Source organism: Tachyglossus aculeatus, chromosome 19 (genome assembly GCF_015852505.1).
Source record: "Tachyglossus aculeatus isolate mTacAcu1 chromosome 19, mTacAcu1.pri, whole genome shotgun sequence".
Classification (NCBI taxonomy): Eukaryota; Metazoa; Chordata; class Mammalia; order Monotremata; family Tachyglossidae; genus Tachyglossus; species Tachyglossus aculeatus.
Genome location: NC_052084.1, coordinates 27,637,281 through 27,656,565, shown reverse-complemented (window position 1 = coordinate 27,656,565; position 19,285 = coordinate 27,637,281).

Genomic DNA, 19,285 nt, shown 5'->3' with positions numbered 1-19,285 from the left:
GTACTGTGCGCTTGAAAATAAAATTCAGCAATAGAGACAATCCCTGCCCACAACAGGCATACTGTCTACAAGGGGGGAGACAGATGTCAAAACAAGTAAACAGGCATCAATAGCATCAATATAAATAAACAGAATTATAGCTATGTACATATATACACAAGTGTTGTGGGGCTGGGAGGGGGGGTAGAGTAAAGGGAGTGAGTCGGAGAGCTGAGGGAAAGGGGGTTTAGCCTGGGAAGGCCTCTTGGAGGAGGTGAGCCTTCAGTAGGGTTTTGAAGGGGGAAGTTTGATTGTTTAGTGGATTTGTGGAGGAAGGGCATTCCAGGCCAGAGGTAGGACATGGGCCAGGGGTTGACGGCAGGACAGGCGAGAATGAGGCATGGTGAGGAAGTTAGCGGCAGAGGAGCGGAGGGTGCGGGCTGGGCTGGAGAAGGAGAGAAGGGAGATGACGTAGGAGAGGGCAAGGGGATGGAGAGCTCTGAAGCCAATAGTGAGGAGTTTTTGCTTGATACGAAGGTTGAAAGGCAACCACTGGAGATTTTTGAGGAGGGAGATGGCATGCCCAGAATGTTTCTGTGGAAAGATAATCCGGGCAGCAGAGTGAGGTATAGACTGAAGTGGGGAGAGACAGGAGGTTGGGAGGTCAGAAAGGATGCTGATGCACTATGCATTCTTACACGCTCTAGACCATAAAATCCTCCTATTGTACTCTCCCAAGTGCTTAGTACAGTGCTCCGTGCACAGTAAGTGCTCAATAAATACAATCAAATGAATTAAGTGTTTAACAGATGCCACTGGTTGATCGGTTGATCGTGATGGCTCCCTCCACTAGGGAGGGGAGGCTTCTCTGTGCTTATTTAGTGAAGAATGATTAATTTATCCTTCTATCATTTTAATTCATATCGACTTTCCCTCTCTTTTAGCTACTGTACATTTATCAATTTTTATCCGTTTCTCTCCCCATTTGACTGCAAGCCCCTTGAGGGCAAGGATTGTTTACTTTCCTGCTATTTAACTCTGCAAAATGATTACCACAGTGTCCCTCATGCAGGAAAGACTCAGTAGATACCACTGACCTGGATTCTAATCTTGTCTGCTGTGTGACCTTGGGCAAGTCACTTCAGTACTCTGGGCTTCATTTCCCTCAGCTCGTTGTGGGCAGGGAATGTGTCTATTATTATTAATAATAATAATAATAATGGTATTTGTTAAGTACTTACTGTGTGCAAAGCACCATTCTAAGCACTGGGGAGGTTACAAGGTGATCAGGTTGTCCCACCGGGGGCTCATAGTCTTAATTCCCATTTTACAGATGAGGTAACTGAGGCACAGAGATGTGCAACCGGAATTTGAACCCATGACCACTGACTCCAAAACCCGGGCTTTTTCCACTGAGCCACACTGCTTCTTATTGTTGTAGTATACTCTCCCAAGTGCTTAGTATAGTGCTCTGCACACAGTAAGCACTCAATAAATACCAGTGAATAAATGAAAGTTCTGTTGAGGTTGTCCCCAGCCCAAAGGCAAACAACCAATCAGGCCAATAATGATGCTAATGATTGGGGTATTTGTTAAACACTGAGTACCAAGCACTGGACTAAGCACTGGGGTAGATACAGTATGTGCAGATTAGACACAGTCCCTGTCTCACATTGGCCTCACAGGCTAAGTAGGAGGGAGAACACATATTGAATCCCCATTTTACAGATGAGGAAACTGAGGTACAGAGAAGCTAAGTGACTTATCCAAGGCCACACAGCAGGTAAGTAGCAGAGGTGGGATTAAAGTCCAGGTCTTCTGATTCCCAGGCCTGGGCTCTTTCCATTAGGCCAGTATGTCTTTTCCTACTCCAGGTCAGTGCCTGATCTCTTCTTCAAACTAGTCTTTGAGAAGCAGCATGGTGTAGTCAGAAGGTCATGGGTTTTAATCCTGCCTATGCCGCTTGTCTGCTGGGTGACCTTGGGCAAGTCACTTCACTTCTCTGTGCCTCAATTACCTCCTCTGTAAAGTGGGGATTGAGACTGTGAGCCCCATGTGGGACAGGGACTGTGTCTAACCTAATTCGCTTGTGTCTACCCCAGAGCTTAGTACAATGCCTGGCCCAGAGTAAGCGCTTAACAAAAACCACAATCATCATCACTGTGTATGTATGCTCTGTGGGTTAACAGAAGGTGAGGTGGCTCTAAAAATAATTCTTTCAAGCCTTCCTCCCCCTTCGTAAAAAAAAAACACAAAAAAGCCTCACTCCTTAATTATATGCTAAGTGGTGCCTTCTCCTCAGTCTTTTATAACAAATACTTTCATATTTTGATTAGAATCCTGAGCGCGATTTCATTTCCTTGTTCGGGTTTGTCAGGTCCGCATAAAATAAAATAAAATATAAAAACAACCATCCTCGAATTAGCAAGCCAACTTCCTTTCAGCGAATGCCGCCGCTATCCTCCTGAGCTCCAGAGCTGGTTAGCCCCAGCCTCCCCTGAGTTTACAGCAAATTACCGAAAGCAGAGCTCGCATAAAATTAAATCATAAATTATCCGCCTGCTATCTCGCTGCCTCCTGATAGAGACTTTCTTCCTTTTGTAAGTGAAAGTGACACCAATAGTGCTCACTTCTGGGTGACTGGTGGAAACAGGCAAGATTCAGTCGCTTCCCGGCACCTTTGAACCGTTCTGAAATGACTCGATTTTCGGGGGCAGAGGCGGGGGGGGGGTCCTTCTCTGCAAAAGGCAGCTTTCTGGGGACTGCAAGGTCCAATTCAGGCAGGTATGCGAGTCAGGCACTGTAAGCCCGTGAAAGTAATAAGGGCCCACGCGAGCCAGTAATTTTCACAAGCACCGCAAAACAGAAAAAAAAAAGGGAAAAAAAATTAGGTGACCCTAACCCTCTATCAGTTTTCTCACCGTATGAAATAAAATTTCCATGTGGCACTTGTATCTGATGCACAGCATGGTGATTTATCAAAGATGCAAAGAGCATGCAGAAACAATCTTTATTACATCCATTTCCTGCTTGTCAGCTGAGATCATGTTGGCTGTTCATTAAAGAACTCATGCAGGTGAGAGGAATATATCTCGATACCTTGATAGATTGCCCGCTTCCCTACTGTGACAGGCGCTAGATGGATTGAGCAGCGAGGAAAATGAAGAAAAGCGCTGACTCGATAGCTCTCCTGTCAGATATATTTTTACATAGGCAACCGTGTCATTTCAGCTAAACAAACATCACCTCAGTCTAATGTATTAGCTCCCAAGCCCTACCCCCTACCTGCGAGGGAAACAATTATGGGAATTATGTTCGGTGATAATGTAAAAATGTAATAAAGAATTAAAACTGAAGAGCCCAGCATCGAGGCGTCGTTCCTCTCTTTCGTCGCCCTCGTGAGGACGGGGCGGCGAACCAAAGAGACTGAAATCGCCCGCCGAAACTCGAGAGTCTCCCGGAATCGTTCAGAGCCAAGGAGGAGAGAAATCGTTTTCACACTGGAGTGAGGAGCCGGTAATCAGTATTATTGCTGTCATAGTTCATAAAAATCACCGATGTGCTTGGCGATTTATTGAATTCCGTCTTTGTCTCCCACCTCACCTTTGTGCCATCCCTTCAAGTTCCAATCACACTGTAATGTGGGAAACGATCTCGCCGTCCGGGAGGCCCTGGGAGCGATGGGCCGAAATGGAGAAGCTGCAATTAAAGGCAGAACTTTTTTCCCCGACCCGATTATAGAGCAACAGGCTCTTCCAGAGGCCGTCCATTCCGTTCGTCTCAGGAAGCGTTCGTTCCGGAATGGAATTAAGACCGAGCTGAGGGCCGTAACTTCATCGTGCTCGACCGAAGGACCTTCTCCTGCTCATCACGTTTTCCTCCTCCGTAGCGGCCGTGAGCTTTCCGCCAAGTCTGGCTCCGAACGGGATTTTAGGATCGGCTTCCTTTCATCTTGGTCAGAGGGAGGACCTAAGTTGAGATTCCTTCCTCTTATCTCCCACCCGGAGGACTGCTCTGCTCGTTGTAAACAGTAGCAGGGAGCCTCCTTCTGAGGGAGCTATGTAAACCTGTTAATCCCGACCGCATGAAAGGATTTAATAACCCAGACTAATGCATAATGAGAAACAAACCCAGCAGATTTGAACCTCTGAATAGATTCCAGCCAATACCCTGCTTAACTGAAAGCCACGAAACCCTAATATGGGAAGCTAATATGATATCTGCCGGCCCCGTGCTAAAACAAAGCACAGAGTTATCGTATAAGCCCCGAAATTACTGAAAACATGAGGGGCTATATTGGAACAAGATTTCCCTGATTAGAAATGGAGCGCGGTTGGAATCTGGAAAGCTGATCGTGGGGTCTAGGTGACTCAGCAGTGGAAAATCAATACGAGCGGGGTTGGCGCGAATGAATGTTAAAGAGACGCAGGTTCGCTTGCTTTCCTCATGAAATCGCTGTCCATTTGGAGTACTCGCTCATAAAGGATTGTGACCGGCTTGCTTTGGGAAGCAGAGTGGCCTAGTGCATAAAACACCGCCCTGGAAATCAGAAGACCTAGGTTCTAATCCAGGCTCCACCACTTGTCTGCTGTGTGACCTTGGGGAAGTCACTTTGCTTCTCTGGGCCTCAGTGACCTCATCTGCACAATGGGGATTAAGACTGTGTACCCCATGTGGGACAGGGACTGTGACCACCCTGATCTGCTTGTATCCACAACACTGTTTAGTACAGTTCCTGGCACGTAGTAAGTTCTTAACAAATAACATTTAAAAAAAACAGTGAAGCAGCACATCTCCTCCAAAATGAGAGTACTGTTTGTTGATTATTACCACAGTGCCATGCTGTGTTACAAGCTTCTGCCCTACCCATTCTCAGACATCAACCCCTTTGGTTTTTGTGGTGTCGCAAACAGGCTTGCAGGAGAGCAGTCAGTTGTATTTTTTGAGTCCTTACTGTGTGCAGAGCACTGTACTGAGCACTTGGGAGAGTACAGTATAACAGACACATCCCCTGCCCACAACAAGCTTACAGTCTAGAGGGGAGACAGACATTCATGTAAGTAAATGCACCACTACTCAGTTTACAAAACATATGCTGTGGCTAGCCAGCAAACCCTCTTTGCATCTTCTATTCCTGAAAGAGATGCTGTTCTGAAAACAGAGGAGCAGTGCGGCCTAGTGGGTAGAGCATGGGCCCGGGAGTCAGAAGAACCCGAGTTGTAACCCCGTAATCAGGTAATCAGGTAGCTCATCCGTCAAATGGAGATAATAAAATAATAATAATAGTATTTATTAAGCGCTTACTATGTGCAAAGCACTGTTTTAAGCGCTGGGGATGTTACAAGGTGATCAGGTTGTCCCACGGGGGGCTCACAGTCTTAATCCCCATTTTACAGATGAGGTAACTGAGGCACAGAGAAGTGAAGTGACTTGCCCAAAGTCACACAGCTGACAATTGGCGGAGCCGGGGTTTGAACCCATGACCTCTGACTCCAAAGCCCGGGCTCGTTCCACTGAGCCAAGCTGCTCGGGAGCTCCATATGGGACAGGGATCGTGTACAAAAGCCTTTAAAAAAATAAATGCACTAATCGGGGCGGGAGGTGGGAGGAAGAAAGGGGTAAGAACCCTCCTTCACAGCTCAAACCCAGAGGTCAGAGATGACGTGAGTGATGGATGGCCTTCCCTTGTGAAGTAACGTGACCTAGTGGAAAAACCACAGACCATGGAGTTGGAGGACCTGGGTTCTAATCCGGGCTCTGCTTCTTGTCTGCTGAATGTCCTTGGACAAGTCACTTAACCTCTCTGTGCCTCAGCTCCCTCACCTACAAAATGGAGATTCAATACACTCACCCTCCTACTTAAATCGTGGGCCCCATGTGGGATCTGATTGTCTCTTATCTACCGCATTGCTTAGTACAGTGCTTGGCACATAGTAAGCGTTTAACAATACCGTAATTATGATGAGTATTATTGCTCCGTGCTCCGTAGGCATTATCCAATCAGTAGCAGCCCAAGCTTCTACGTCTCTACTCCACTCCAAAATGTCACTCAAATGAGTGGCAGAGGGTGATGGAAGCAGCATAGCCTGATGGATAGAGCCTGGACCTGGGATTCAGAAGGACCTGGGTTCTAATCCTGCTCCTCCACTTGTCTGCCGTGTGACCTCCGGCAAGTCACTTCACTTCTCTGTGCTTAAATTCTCTCATCTGTAAAATGGGGTTCAAGACACGGGACCCGGACTGAATCCAACTTGATTACCTTATATCTACCGCAGCACCCAGTACAGTGCCTGGCACATAGTCATTGCTTAACAAATACTATAAAAAAAAAAAAAATCCCCTCCGGCCTTGGGGTGGGTGCTAGGTTTCTTCATTTTTACATTTTAAAATGGAAACAGGCCATATGGGCCAGACTGCATATTTCTTTGGTTGGGAATTACAAATCTTTCCGGAAGATATGTAATAGACATTTTCATCGACGTGTGATATATTATCTACAACGTCAAAAGTACCGGCGCTAATCCAATTAAAACCACAACAGACTTTGTTTGAAAATGACTAACAAGGGTAGCAAGCTTTCTATATTCAATCAGGGAAAGAAGATGGTTACCGAAGTATCATTTAGAAGACAAATGGACTGAAATTCGAATTTCTTTAAAGCTTGAGCAGTGATTGAGTATTTTTGACCACACACTTAGGAGTGGGCAAGGTGGATCCCTGCCAATCAATTTTGAGATGGGAATGTGACATGAGATCTAAATTTAAATCTAAACTTCTCTCGATGTGGACAACCTCAATGATACGAGTTGTCAGGACCCTCTACATTGCTGAAAAAGGCACTTTTCCTTCCCGGTGGTTTGAGCTTGGAAGGTTTCTCACTCCCATCCTCCAAGTTTGAATCAGAGGAGTCTCCTTTTCCTAGCTCCATCCAGCTTTGTGAAACGTTCGACAGATCATTCCTATCTCCTTCCAACGCTTAGAACAGTGCTTTGCACGTAGTAAGCGCTTAACAAATACCATTATTATTTATTATTTATTTATCATTCTTCCAGTAAAAAAGATGCCTTTGAAAAATCCACTGAATGAAATGTAGTGATGTTCCTCCCTTCAAAGCCCTACTGAGAGCTCACCTCCTCCAGGAAGGTTACTATATGCCAGGCCCTGTATTCAGCGCTGGGGTGGATGCCTCGTCCAGGAGGCCTTCCTAGACTGAGCCCCTTCCTTCCTCTCCCCCTCCTCCCCCTCTCCATCCCCCACATCTTACCTCCTCCCCTTCCCCACAGCACCTGTATATATGTATATAAGTTTGTACATATTTATTACTCTATTTATTTATTTATTTTACTTGTACCTATCTATTCTATTTATTTTATTTTGTTAGTATGTTTGGTTTTGTTCTCTGTCTCCCCCTTCTAGGCTGTGAGCCCACTGTTGGGTAGGGACTGTCTCTATATGTTGCCAGCTTGTACTTCTCAAGCGGTTAGTACAGTGCTCTGCACACAGTAAGCGCTCAATAAATACGATTGATTGATTGATTGATTGTCTACCTGCTTTGTTTTGTTGTCTGTCTCCCCCTTCTAGACCGTGAGCCCATTGTTGGGTAGGGACTGTCTCTATATGTTGCCAACTTGTACTTCCCAAGCGCTTAATATAGTGCTCTGCACACAGTAAGCGCTCAATAAATACGATTGATTGATTGATTGATTGACTCTTCCTCCCATAGCCGAGACTGGTAGAGAACTGGAAACTCTCCAGCTGCGATCCTGAGAGGGGATGTGACCTCTACGTGCCCCAATATACTATTGGGTTGTAGCATGGCTCAGTGGAAAGAGCTCGGGCTTGGGAGTCAGAGGTCATGGGTGCGAATCCCGCCTCAGCCACTTGTCAGCTGTGTGACCTTGGGCAAGCCACTTAACTTCTCTGTGCCTCAGTTACCTCATCTGTAAAGTGAGGATGAAGACTGTGAGCCCCATGTGGGACAACCTGATCACCTTGTAACCTCTCTAGTGCTTAGAACAGTGCTTTGCACATAGGAAGTGCTTAACAAATACCATCATTATCATTATTATTATTAAAAGGCAATGTTCCCTTAGTCCCAGGTGAGCTGGTGGTCACTAGACTGTAAGCTCATTGTGGGCTGGGAACGTGTCTGCTAATTCTATTGTATTGTACTCTCCCAAACTCTTAGTACAGTAGTACTCCAGATGAGACTGGATTGGAAGCCTCATGGACTACTGGAACAAGCATGGGCTTGGGAATCAGAAATCCTGGGTTCTAACTCCGGCTCCTCCACTTGTCTGCTGTGAGACCTTGGGCAAGGCATTTAACTTCTCTGGGCCTCAAATTCCTCAGCTCTAAATTGGTGGTTCGATGCTGGTTTAATCATCCATTCATTCATTCACATTATGTTGCCAACTTGTACTTCCCAAGCGCTTAGTACAGTGCTCTGCACACAGTAAGCGCTCAATAAATACGATTGATGATGATGATGATGATTCATTCACTTGAATTTATTAAGCGCTTACTGCGTTCAGAGCACGGCTGTAAGCGCTTGGGAGAGTACAATACAATAAATGGACACATTCCCCGCCCACAATGAGCTTACAGTCTGGAGGGTGAGGAGACAGACAAAAGTAGAAATAAATTGTTCTCCCTCCCCTTTAGATTGTGTGTCCAGTGTTAGACAGGGACTGCGCCTAACCTGGTTATTATTATTATTGTCATTTTTATCATTACTAGCATTATGATCTCCCCGGAAGTAGCATGGTTTAGTGGCTAGAGCATGGGCCTGGGAATCGGAAGGACATGGTTTCTAATCCTGACTCTGCCACGCATTTGCAGGGTGACCTTGGACAAGTCACTTCACTTCTCTAGGTTTCAGTTCCCTTATCTATGAAATGGGGATGAAGAATGTGAGCCCCATGTGGGACAGGACCTATGTCCAACCTGATTAACTTGAATCTACCCCAGTGCTTTGAAGAGTGCTTGGCACATGGCAAGTGCTTAACAAGGACCATAATTATTACTATTATTATTTTGTCAGCCTTGATCCTGTCAGGAAGGAAGAGGCCTGCACCCTTCCCCTTTATAATCCTGTCCCCTGACTGAGTTGGAAGGGGAGGCAGCTAAAGGAGAGAACCTTGACTGAGCTAGGCCTGAAAGGGCCTATTATGGGGCTGGTGTGGGGTGGGGGGTAGTGGATGGAGAAGGAATAGAAAGAAGGCGGGAAAGAGTATATTCTAGGGTCACGAAGGAGACTGGCACCGCTGAATACAGATGTGTTGTCTGCCCTCCCTCATATGCCTCATGGAAGAACAGCCAAAACCCCAGAGGGGATTTGAGTGGCTCATGTGGGGTCACCTTCTCCCTGCCCCTAATTTCTAACCCACGAAGATGAAGCAGCATTTTAATGCCGTGTTTCCCTCAGCGTCGACACAAAGAGAATTCATTACAGCTGGGGAGGAGAGAAACATTTTTTTAAAAAAAAGACAGATCTGCTCCAATTGGCCCTGAAAGGAAAATTTGAGTCTTTTTCTTTCCGAGGCATTGGAATATTTGTCCTCGTTCTTTCAGGCCGGTCCACCGCCGGCACGTCTGATATCTGAGCCTCTGAAATGTCCCATGAGCTGGAGAAGTTCGGAACGTTTTTATAGGGTTCCCGTTGCTAAGGCAACTAGCTTCTTTGACATTCATGTGTTCAACATCTCAGTCTCATTTCAGAGCGGCTACACTAGCGCATGGCATCAAAGAAACGGGAGAAGCAAAAACAAGGCAAAATAACTTGAAAACTATTTCCTTTTAAGAGTACGTCTAACTTCATATACCTCCTCGGGTTAATTCCACATCGTAAACAGTTTGCATTAAATGGGAATTTTTAGAAGATAGGAAGTTAGTAGCAGTTTAAGACATAATATATTTAATGCTATAATCCTGACTGATCAAATATCAAGGTCCTTGATTTTTTATTCATTTATTTTTAATGGTATTTGTTAAGTGCTTACTATGTGCCAGGCACTGTATTAAGCACTGGGGTAGATCCAAGGAAATCCGGTTGGACAAAGTCCCTGTCCCACATAGGACCCACAGTCTTAATCCCTATTTTACGGATGAGGTAACTGGGATACAGAGAAGTTAAGTGACTTGCCCAAGGTCACATAGCAGACACATGGCAGAGTCAGGATTAGAACTCAAGTCTTCTGAATCCCAGGCCCGTGTTCTTTTCACTAGGCCACACTGCTTCTCGCTGCTTTGTAATTACCCATTATAAAAGATATTGTCAATTTGTTACACCACAATGTGAAGGGGCAACGACATACTATCAGCTCTAGTGTAATATATGAAAGAAAATTAATTTAGAGGCAAGTAGGGTGAGTTTATGATTAATTTGATGTTTCCATCAGAAATTCAGCACAGCATAAAGTACATTAAGATCATTCAAACTTTAAATAACTCCTAAAGCAACACAGATAATTTCTGCACATATGCAAAGTAGGAATTTATCCTACTTTTTATCCTACTTTTTAATACTGACCACCATATTTTTAATCAGCTGCTCTAAATTCTGTCAATCTCAAAGCGACCGCTTTTCTCACCCACAGATTTTCCCTTTGAATTAACTATCTTCCATTCAGAAATGCTGCATATGCTAAAATAGCTCTATAGATTGATTAAATATATTTGGGTTTGGGTCAATGAAAGTGAATGCATTTATTAAAATAGTTCTTTATCTTGTCACTTTTTCCAATGTCCTGTAATTTCTAGAAGATGCTTTTATTTACCAGGAATCCTCTTAGGACTGTTTCAATCTTCCTCTATGAGTGGATTTTGGTCTGTGGTTTATCAAGCTTAGAACCAACTTTTCTACTCTTTATCCAGACACAGTAGAATTTGTTGAAGTTCCCTCTAGCTCTACTACTGATTCCAAACATTTCATGAAGCCTTATTCAAGGTTCCCCCTTAGAATTTAAGCTCCCTGTGGGCAGGGAATTGCTTAGTTTTAAATCCCAAGAGCTTATTTTGGTGCATCCTGAGAGATGCCCTCTGGGTTATGGCCAGAAAAAAGTGTCTCCTCTGAGCCCAAACAGGATTGCCTTGCATTAGCGGGGGTCTCCAACTGGATGAATCCTTCAGGCTTCAAATTTCCCTTGGTCTTTTCAGCGGAAGTTCATGGAAAAAACCTTTCATAGAGGTCACAAGTGCAGTGAGAGTTAGCATTCTTCTCAGAATTAGCCTCACTTTCCCCTACCCCTGCTTTCTTCTGGCTCCTTCCACCTCTGAGTCTTAGAAAAATGGCAGCGAGCCAGACTTCCTGAATATGGAGTGGAAAAAGGGCTCTGAAGTCACAGAGCAATGCTAATATGTGGTCAAATGGTCAAAAAGCAAATTGCATTACCGAGTACACTTCTCAATACAACAGGGTACTGTAGCATCCTTTTACCATCTTGGCAAAGTCTCATTCAGCCAGTAACCTTTTCTTCTGGAGAAAGGTTATTGGAAAATGGGGTGACTAAAAAAAATGAGTCAAGCTGAACTGGACCATGTTCTAGAAAACCTTTCATTCTGGGCTAATATTATCATTCACCTAAGAACCTGTTTGGGCTCAGAGGAGACACTTTTTTCTGGCCACAATCCACAGGACATCGCTTAATCAATCAACTGAATCTATTGAGTGCTTACTGTGTGCACAGCACTGTACTAAGTGCTTGGGAGAGTGCAATACAACAGAATTAGCAGAAACATTCCCTGTCTATAACAAGTTTACAATTATTCATTCATTCCTGCATTCAACCGTATTTATTGAGCACTTACTGTGTGCCGAGCACTGTACTAAGTGCTTGGGTGAGCACAATATTACAATAAACAGACACAGTCCCTGCCCACAATGAGCCTACAGTCAGAAGAATGGGGTCTTGACCATAGACTTTAAGACAATCAGCTATCTACCCTGCTTCTCATTCATTCATTCATTCATTCAATCATATTTATTGGGCGCTTACTGTGTGCAGAGCACTGTACTAAGTGCTTGGGAAGTACAAGTTAGCAACATATAGAGACGGTCCCTACCCAACAGTGGGCTCACAGTCTAGAAGGGGGAGATAGAGAACAAAACAAAACATATTAACAAAATAAAATAGAGTAAATATGTACAAATAAAATAGAGTAATAAATATGTACAAACATATATACACATATACAGGTGCTGCGGGGAGGGGAAGGAGGTAAGGCAGGGGGGATGTGGAGGAGGAGGAGAGGAAGGAGGGGGCTCAGTCCGGGAAGGCCTGCTGGAGGAGGTGAGCTCTCGGTAGGGCTTTGAAGGGAGGGAGGAGAGCTAGCTTGGCGGATGTGCGGAAGGAGGGCATTCCAGGCCAGGGGGATGACATGGGCCGGGGGTCGATGGTGGGACAGGTGAGAACGAGGCACGGTGAGGAGATCAGTGGCAGAGAAGCGGAGGGTGCGGGCTGGGCTGTAGAAGGAGAGAAGGGAGGTGAGGTAGGAGGGGGCGAGGTGATGGACAGCCTTGAAGCCGAGGATGAGGAATTTCTGCCTGATGCGTAGGTTGATTGGTAGCCACTGGAGACCACTATCTGCAATTTATTTTAGTGTCTGACTCCCTAATATATTTTAAGTTCTTCGAGGGCAGGAATTGGGTCAATTAACTCTACTGCACTCTCCCAAGTTCTTAGTAAAATGTTCTGCACAGAATAAATGCTCAATAAATACCACTGAATGATTAATATAAGGCTGCAATACCAACCAGTATCACCCGATTGCTGGGAAGAGAATAATTCTGAACATCCCTTGAGAGAAAGTACCATGTAAGCAGTTGATGTTCACTGAACTTGATTCTGCCCGTCTAAGCCCTTCCAAATATCTCATTCAATCTTTTAGTGAATGACTACATTAATGGCCAGAAAACAAAAATGCAACTTCCCAAACTGCCTCACTTCTTCCCAAGGAGTCACTTGCAAATTCAGAATATCAAACTCAACTCAACTAGGAAAGCAGCATGGCCTAGATGATAGAGCCTGGGCTTGGGAGTCAGAAGGACCTGGGATTCTAATCCCGACTCCACCACTTTATTGCTGTGTGACTTTGGGCAAATCATTTCACTTCTCTGTGCCTCAGTTACTTCATCTGCAAAATAGGGATTAAGATGGTGAGCTCTGTGCGGGCCGGAGGCTGCGCCCATCCTGATTAACTTCTTTTTCACCCTGCACTTAGTGCAGCGCCTTCATATTATACACTTAACAATTACCATAAAGATTTAAAAATGAAAACAAACAGTGAATATCAATTAATAATTAAACAAGGCACCAGAATGAAACAAGGCACCAGACAAAGAAGGTGGATGGAAAGAACCAACTTCAGCCAAAGGCACCGATAGCCATAGAAAAATAGACTCTTATTTGCAATAACTTTACCCAAATACCACGATGACCAAGGAAATAAACGACCAACACATAGTCATTTATCCAACAAATCTGCCACAGATCTATGTGTGCTTGGCTTATCAGAATGGTCGGTGGTTCTAGAAGGTGATGGCTTTTGGATTCTAGTCTGACAGACTTTGTGAGGATCCTGAAAACTTTCCCATTTGCAACAACTGATGATAACTCTTCTATGTATTGTTTTCCTTGTTTCATTACCTTGGTCTTCTGTTTCCTATCCACCACTAACTTGTAGAGTGTGAGCTTCTCTGAGTCAAGGACTGTGTCCACATCCTCCTTCTTACACAGTCATTTGTGCTATAGTGTGAAAGCTGTGTTCTTGAAGAAGGTCATACTATGGGAAAATCATGTTATAATGATTTGTTCAATGAATATTAATGGATTGTAGAGAATGATATAATACAGTGAGGCTAAAGAGTGAAGGAGTATCAAGAATTTGCTGACCCTGGATTTGCCCATATCCATTTCTTCAGTCAAGTCAATCACTGGTATTTATGGAGCGCTTACCATGTACAGAGCACTGTGTTAAGCACTTGGGAGACTACAATGTAACAAAGTCAATAGACATATTCCCTACCACAGTGAGTTCACAGTTTGGAGGGGGAGACAGATAATAATATAAATAAGCATATTGGAATGGAGAGAAAATAATAAAATTTCTAAGTGAACATAATTAAGTGCTTACTATGTGCCAAGCACTATATTGAACGCTGGGGTAGATACAAGATAACCAGGTTGGAGCTGCCCCATCCCACATGAGGCTCACAGTCTAAGTAGGAGAAAGCAGCGTTTAATCCCCATTTACAGATGAAGAAATGGAGGCACCGAGAAGTTAAATGAGTTGCCAAAGATTTCATAGCCCTAAAGTGGTGGAGTGAGGATTAGAACCCAGGTCCTCTGACTCCGAGGCCCACGTTCTTCTCACTAGGCCACGCTTCTTCCCAAACTTAACAGAAACTCTCCGAGCTCATCGTTAGCTTTGATCTGCTTCGCTCACCACTCCTGATAACTAAAGCCGGTCAGACTTCCTATACTTGGAATATCCATCATCAAAATCTGGCACAATAATGAGTTGGCTTGTTTGAGAAGTTCCAGGTAGGTTTAGCAGAAAGAGACCAGATCTGGTCATTAAGGAATCCTGGGATTCCATTCTGACCCTGACACTAGTTGACCAGGAGAATTTGGGGTAAATCCCAGCAGCATGGTGTAAATGATAGAGCATGAGCTTGAGAGTCAGAAGGTCATGGGTTCTACTCCCAGCTCTGACACTTGTTTGCTGCGAGGTCTTAGGCAAGTCGCTTAATTTCTCTGTGCCTCCGTTACCTCCTCCGTAAAATGGGATTAAGACCGTGAGCCCCATGCAGAACAGGGACCGTGTCCAACCCAATTTGCTTGTATCCAGAGTTTAGTACAGTTCCCAGCACTTAACCAATATTACAATGATCATCATTATTATTATTAATAGTAATAATAATAATGATGGCATTTGTTAAGCGCTTACTATGTGCAAAGCACTGTTCTAAGCACTGGGGAGGATACAAGGTGATCAGGTTGTCCCACGTGGGGCTCACAGTCTTAATCCCCATTTTACAGATGAGGGAACTGAGGCCCAGAGAAGTGAGGTGACTTGCCCAAAGCTGACAACTGGCAGACCTGGGATTTGAACCCATGACCTCTGACTCCCAAGCCCGTGCTCTTTCCATTGAGCCACGCTGCTTCTCTAATTATTATTACTCCCCATAGTCTCTCTGCCACTCAGGTTCCTCACCTAGTAGGGATAATAATGCTAAACTCGTTGTGGGCAGAAAACATGTCTAACAACTCTGTAATATTCCACTCTTCCAAGCATTTAGTGCAGTGTTGCACACACAGAAAGAGTTCAGTAAATACCACTGATTGATAGATTGATAGTGCGGCATTTCCCTCCCTCACAGAGATGTTGGGTGAGAGAGCAGCATCATCTAGTGGATAAAACAATGGTCTGGTAGCTAGAGGGCCTGGGTTCTAATCCTGACTCCACCACTAGCCTGGTGTGTGACCTTGGGCAAGTCACTTAACTTCTCTGTGTCTGTTTCCTCAACTGCAAAATGGGAATTCAATCCCTGCTCTCCCTCTTTCTGGACTGTTCATCCCAAAAGGCTCACAGTCTCATTCATTCAATTCACTCAGTTCATTCAATTGTATTTATTGAGCATTTACTGTGTGCTAAGGACTGTACTAAGCACTTGGGAGAGTACAATATAACAATAAACAAACACATCCCCTGTTCACAAAGGGTTTAAAGTCTAGACAGGTAGTATACAGTACTTGTCCAGTCTGATTAACTTGTATCTACCCCAGTGCTTAGAACAGCACTTGACACATAGTAAGTGCTGAACAAATGCCATAAAAAAACCCTCTGGTAAAAACAACACACTCTACAAAGTACAGGATTACTAGATTTGCAAGAAGCCACATTTCAGAAGTACAGATTCTTAACTGCCTTGGGAATTCTTAAGGACTCCCCTCTCCCTCCCTCCCTGATGAATCCTGGCAAGAAACGATGACCTCTCATCTTTTCGAACTGCCAAAAAGGCAGTCGTTTCCTCTGACCAAAAGAGGGCTGCTCTGTTTTTTTTCCAATAACAGGGTCCTTGTCCTTCCCTGAAGAGCTAAATTCTAGGCCAAAGTGCTGCCATCTCATTTAGGTTTGTAGCAAAGATGAGACTCTTTTGGCTCAACTGACACTCACATGCTGATGCATCACTGACCTCTTTATTCTGGCCACCCAGATTTTCCCTGGGTTTGCTTTTGCAGCTGAGGAACCTCCCTTCTGGGATGGTTAAATGGCCCACTTCCGGAAATGGTGGGTTTAATATCAATATGCCAATTTTAATGGCTCATTACTCATCGTGCGTCGCATCTGAGGGGAGAAAAAAATCCCGGGATATTCTTTCTTTCATTCAGTTAGATTAATTGAGGCTTACTGTGTGCAGAGCACTGTACTGCCCCTTGGGAGAGTACAATATAGCAATAGACACATTTCCTGCCCACAACAAGTTTACACAATGAGCAGCACACTGTCAGTCAGTCATATTTATGAAGCACTTACTGTGTGCAGAGCACTGTACTAAACCTTGGGAGAGTATAATACAACAATAAACAGACACATTCCCCACCCACGAGTTTACCATCTGGAGGGGAAGACGGACATTAACAGAAATAAATACACTGATGGCAGATGCCTAATAATAATGATGATGTCATTTGTTAAGCCCTTACTATGTGCCAAGCACTGTTCTAAGCACTGGGGGGGATACAAGGTTATCAGGTTGTCCCACATAGGGCTCAGAATCTTAATCCCCATTTTACAGATAAGGTAACTGAGGCACAAAGAAGTTAAGTGATTTGCCCGAAGTCACACAACTGACAAGTGGCGGGGCCAGGATTAGAACCCATGACCTCTGACTCCCAAGTCCATGCTCTTTCTACTAAGCCACGCCGCTTCAAATCCATGCCTTAGGACTAGGGCTGGTGTCCCAGGTAGAAATGGAGAGTTTCAGTGAAAAGTAAAGTTTATTCCTATCCAAAATCATGCAAGGCAACTTTCAATATAATAATAATTGTGGTGTTTGTTAAGTGCTTACTATGTGCCAGCTCTCTACGAACTGCTGGGGCAGACACAAGCAAATCAGGTAGGACACAGTCTCTGTCCCTCGTCAGGTTCACAGTCTCAATTCCCATTTTACAGATGAGGGAACTGAGGCAAAGAGTTGTGAGGTGACTTGCCCAAGGTCACCCAGCAGACAAGTGGCAGAGCCAGGATTAGAACCCATGACCTTCTGACTCCCAGCTTCCCTTTACAGACTTTTCAGAAGCCACATCAAAAAACAGTATCCTTAGTGCCCTCCTCTTTTAAGACCCACATTTTTCCAATATGTTACTGTGGCTTTTTTTTTCCAGTACTTATCATTCTCCAAAGCCTGAAGTGCTCAGACTGGAAAAAAAAAAAGGGGGAAGCGATTGCTTGCAGGCACACAGATGACTTCAAATATTTCTACACTTCACAGTGAATTGCTCATTCACCTGAGTGTTTAACTGTGTCAATGCGTGCCACATTATCATATTTAATTGAATAGTTCAACAAGATAATATGCCAGTGCACACATCATCCCAAGAACTTCTCCCTACATTATTGGCTTCACAATATATAAGGCAACACTCCGATGGGGCTTGGGGGATTTTGAAAAGGAGAAATTACATGGCAGAGTCAGGGGGGAAAAGCCAAGGGAGGGAGAGAGAGAGCATGGAGAGTTCTAAAGGCTGAGAGTGTATTATCCTTTGCCCACTGTTTCTTCCTTAGTGAAAGCAGGCAGAGAGGGGAGAGAGGCCGTGACTGAGGAGGTGTTGAAATCCTCCCAAGCATGACCAATGTACAGTGGATCCTATCCTTTCCTCTGGAAGCTTGGAAAAAGAAAAGAAACCAGTCCATCATCAGACTCTCTGAGGAGCTGGCTTCCTTTGATAATAATAATAGTGCACTTACTATAACAATAATAATAATCATTTATAATTATAGTATTTGTTAACTGCTTACTGTGTGCCAGGCTCTGTTCTAAGCACTGGGATAGATATAAGATAATTGAGTTGGACACAATCCCTGTTCCACACGGGGCTCAGAGTCCCCATTTTGCAAATGAGGAAACTGAGGCCCAGAGAAGTGAAGTGACTTGCCCAAGGTCACACAGCAGACAAGTGACGGAGCTGGGATCAGAACCCCTGACCTTCTGACTCCCAGGAAAGTGCTCTAGCCACTAGCCAACACAGGAAGCACAATCTAAGATGTTAAGGGAGCAGGTGTCTTTTCCCCATTTTACAGATGAGGAATCTGAGGCCTGAGATCAGGAGCAAAACTAGGATTAGAACCCAGATCTCCCTACTCGGGTCACCTGCTCTTTCCACTAAGCCTGCTGCCTCCAGCTTCCTTCGATGACTGCATGACTTCAGAAGGTGATCATTGGCAGGTGTGCGGGTTAATTTGCTGTTTGAAAATGCACACTTTTCATTATGGTTGGCATCAGAATGCCAACTTTTCAGAGCTCACGACTCATAAAAATTTAATTCTTTCAGGCAAAGTGAATATTGATATGTGGAATGCAGGGCCCCAGATTGGTAGAATTCATTCCTTTAAACGATGGAACTAATAGTATGTTAATGAATATTGTACACATGAAAAGAAGCAGACAGGGGAGAGAGACGGAGACAGAAAAATAGTGATAGAAAGAGAGAGACAACACTGCTATAGTGGAGATATATCTATGCATACTTAAGTGGTTAGAAAATCCAATGCATGACCAATATTCAATCATATTTATTGAGTGCTTACTGTGTGCAGAGCACTGTACTAAGTGCTTGGGAAATACAAGTTGGCAATATATAGAGACGGTCCCTACCCAAAAACGAGCTCACAGTCTAGAAGGGGAAGACAGACACAAGACATGTAGACAAATGTCAAAACCAATATACTATATCTCCTTATGTTCACAATCAATCAGTCAGTGGTATTTGTTGAGCACTTTCTATGTGCAGAGCACTGTACTAAGCACTTGGGAAAGTAATAATAATAACTATGTTATTTGTTAAATGCTCACTGTGTGCCAGGCACTGTACTAAGTTCAAAAGGACAGAATTGGAAAACACGTTTCCTTCCCACAACGAGGTTACAGTCTAGATGGGGAGACAGACATTAATATAAATACATAATTTTCATGTATAAAGATATGTCCATAAGTGTTGTGGGGTTGGGATGAAATCGAGAAGCAGTGTGGCTTAGTGGAATGAGCATGAGCTTGGGAGTCAGAGGTCATGGGTTCTAATCG